We start from the raw sequence: 2,440 nt of genomic DNA, 5'->3' as shown, positions 1-2,440 counted from the left end.
TCCCCGCGGGGCTCGCCGCCTTTCCACGTTCCACCTCGGCTTCCCCGTTGCCGGAAAGGGGCAGCGAGCCCTGGCCGTGCCACCCGTGGAAACTGGTCCTCCGCTGGGGACGGCGGTGTAGGTAGGGGCTCGAGGGTGGGCCCGCGAGCTTGCGGGGGGCTTCCACTCTAGAAGGCGCCCCGGGGAGGCTCTGTGCCCACTGGGCCAGGGCAAACGGCCAGCCTCCTTCAGCAAGACACACCCGCCGCCCTGCAGCCGGTTCCCACTCAAACGACGAGGACCAACTAAACCCCCTCTCTTCCCTCACGGCCCCCACGTCTGACCTATAGAATAAAGTGTGGGTTCAAGATCACAGGGGAGCTCCTAGAGTGAGAACCCCTCTCCTCCCCCCCAGTTCAGAGGAGCTGCTAGGAGCATCTTCATGGAGGGAGGGGGCGACTGCAGCCCCCATCTTCCTTTCAGACTGCAAGCGCAGGCACCATGAGACTGGGGTGGGGTGTCACACGATGGAATGGGGCCTGGAGGAAGGGCAGGGATGCCCCTGGGGGGGTGGCCTGTCCCTTTTCACCACCCCCACCACCCAAAGCCCAGTAAGGAGGCTGGGGTTGGGCCAGGGGTCCTGAGAGACTGGCCCAGGTGGCACTCCAGCACTTACCTGCTGGGAGAGCTCCCACAATGCTCTTCTCTTTGAACTTCACCTTGCTCACCTATGAAAGAGAAAGCCATTCCGCCTGCCTGCCCTGCCCACCATGGGGTGCCACATTGCCCACTGGCTGCTCTCGCGAGTGGTGCAGCTTCTAGCCCTCCTCCCCACTTCACCCTCCACACTGGTGAAAAGTCATTTGGATAAATGACTCCTCGGAGCCTTCTCGGTTCTAAGGTTTAGGGGTCCCTTTGGGACACCAGGCCCGTCCTGACAGCCCCCCAGTTTTGTGGGAAGCTGCGGGAAAGTTGGCAGGGTGGCCAGGAGAAGGCGCTATGCCCCGCACAATGTCCAGATCCTGGCAGAGCCACCCTAGGGGGAGGTGACAGTGGGAATAATGGCTTCCTTTGGCTCTAAGACAGGCACCTCCTTCAAGAACCCAGGGTGGCTGCTGCAGGGGAGGGGGGAACCCGAATAAGCGGAGCAGGCACTGTGGGGCCAACAGCGCCCCCACCCAACCCAGCACCCATGTCGGCAGGCAGAGTCCACGCTCCCAGGGGAGCTACCCAGGAGCCTCCTTCACGAGCTGGTCTGACTTCAAGAAAAGAGCCTCCGTGTCTCGTTCCAGCTCACCCCCCAGCCCAAGTGCCCTCCCCTCCTCTGAGCTACAGTCAGCAACTGGACCCCCCCTAGCCCTCCCAGCTCTGCCAGAGCCACCCCCTTGAGTCACTATCTCCTGCTCCCCCCTCTCTCCCTTCATGACTGTCCACTGCTTCGGCCCATCAGGCCCCCCTGGGAGCCCTAAGAGCCAATAGGGGCACACACACACACCTCTCCCAGAGCCAGAGGCCATAGCTGATACGGGCTCCCCTGGCACAGGCTGATGGGAGTAGGCACAGGGACCCTGGGACAGAGGCAGGGCCAGGCCCGGGTTTCCACCTCCTGAAAACAGACATGGTGTGATGTCCACAGGACCCGATGCAGAAAGGGCCCAGACCCCCTGTCCCTGAGAGACACCACCCCCCACTCAGTGAGCTGAGGTGAACCAGAGGTGCAAATGGAGACCAGCTCCCCGGCAGACAGCTGCAGGGTGTGCGGCCCTGGGGCAGGAAAGCTACACTTAGCATGGGGCAGACGGGCTGAGGCCGAGTGGGGACAGCAGCGGGGGACTGGGCCCAGAGCTGGCCAGGCCAGCCGACCACAGCCGACTCTGTGGGCTGAGCTTGCAAGACTGCGTCGTGACTCATGGGCCCCCTCTCTGCGGTTCTCCTGGCAGGAGCATCTGCACACAACAGCCTTTTCCACTGAGATCATGCACAGGGTCGGCCTGCTCCCCTGCCCCTAACAGCCCTCAGCCTCCCTCGCCCTTGGCACCAGGCAGCAGTCAGAAATAAAAGGGGAGGGGCTCTGTGATGAGACACCTGGTCCCCTGGGGTCCCAACAGTGTTCGTGACAATACTCCAGATTTTCCACCTGTGGCCTTACTCAAGTCTGGGCCCCTCCGTCTGGCATCTGGAGGCCTTCCTTCCTGTCCAGCATCCAACAGTGAGCCGTTGGCCTGGCAAACCAAGACATGTCTTGTCTCAGACTGCCCTTTCTAGAATGCCCGTGCCCCCCTCCTCCAAGGCCTAGAAAGCAGATGACCTGGGAGCATGGTGGGTCACAAGTGGGCTATGAACTGCAAGTTCAGCGGTTCAAACCCCGCCAGCCACTCCACGGGAGAAAGGCAACCTGCTTTCCTAAAGATTTACAGCCTTGGAAACCCCAGGGAGCAGTTCGCCTCTGTCCTGTTGTGTC

General features: G+C 62.0%; 1 protein-coding gene across 2 annotated transcripts in view; it reads right to left on the bottom strand.

Moving 5' to 3' along the window:
* Positions 1-1,579, bottom strand: part of PLEKHG4 (pleckstrin homology and RhoGEF domain containing G4) — a 10,471-nt gene extending 8,892 nt beyond the window's left edge. For both annotated transcript variants that reach the window (XM_004704840.3, XM_045293756.1), the window contains exons 1-2: positions 1,475-1,579; positions 656-707 (exon numbers count right to left, since the gene is read on the bottom strand). The gene's annotated coding sequence lies outside the window, so the exon portion shown is untranslated. The remainder of the gene's footprint in view (positions 1-655; positions 708-1,474) is intronic.
* Positions 1,580-2,440: the final 861 nt, after the last annotated feature.

Source organism: Echinops telfairi, unplaced genomic scaffold (genome assembly GCF_000313985.2).
Source record: "Echinops telfairi isolate 266 unplaced genomic scaffold, ASM31398v2 ScPeMD7_2291;HRSCAF=2852, whole genome shotgun sequence".
Classification (NCBI taxonomy): Eukaryota; Metazoa; Chordata; class Mammalia; order Afrosoricida; family Tenrecidae; genus Echinops; species Echinops telfairi.
This window is presented reverse-complemented; position numbering and strand designations above follow the sequence as displayed.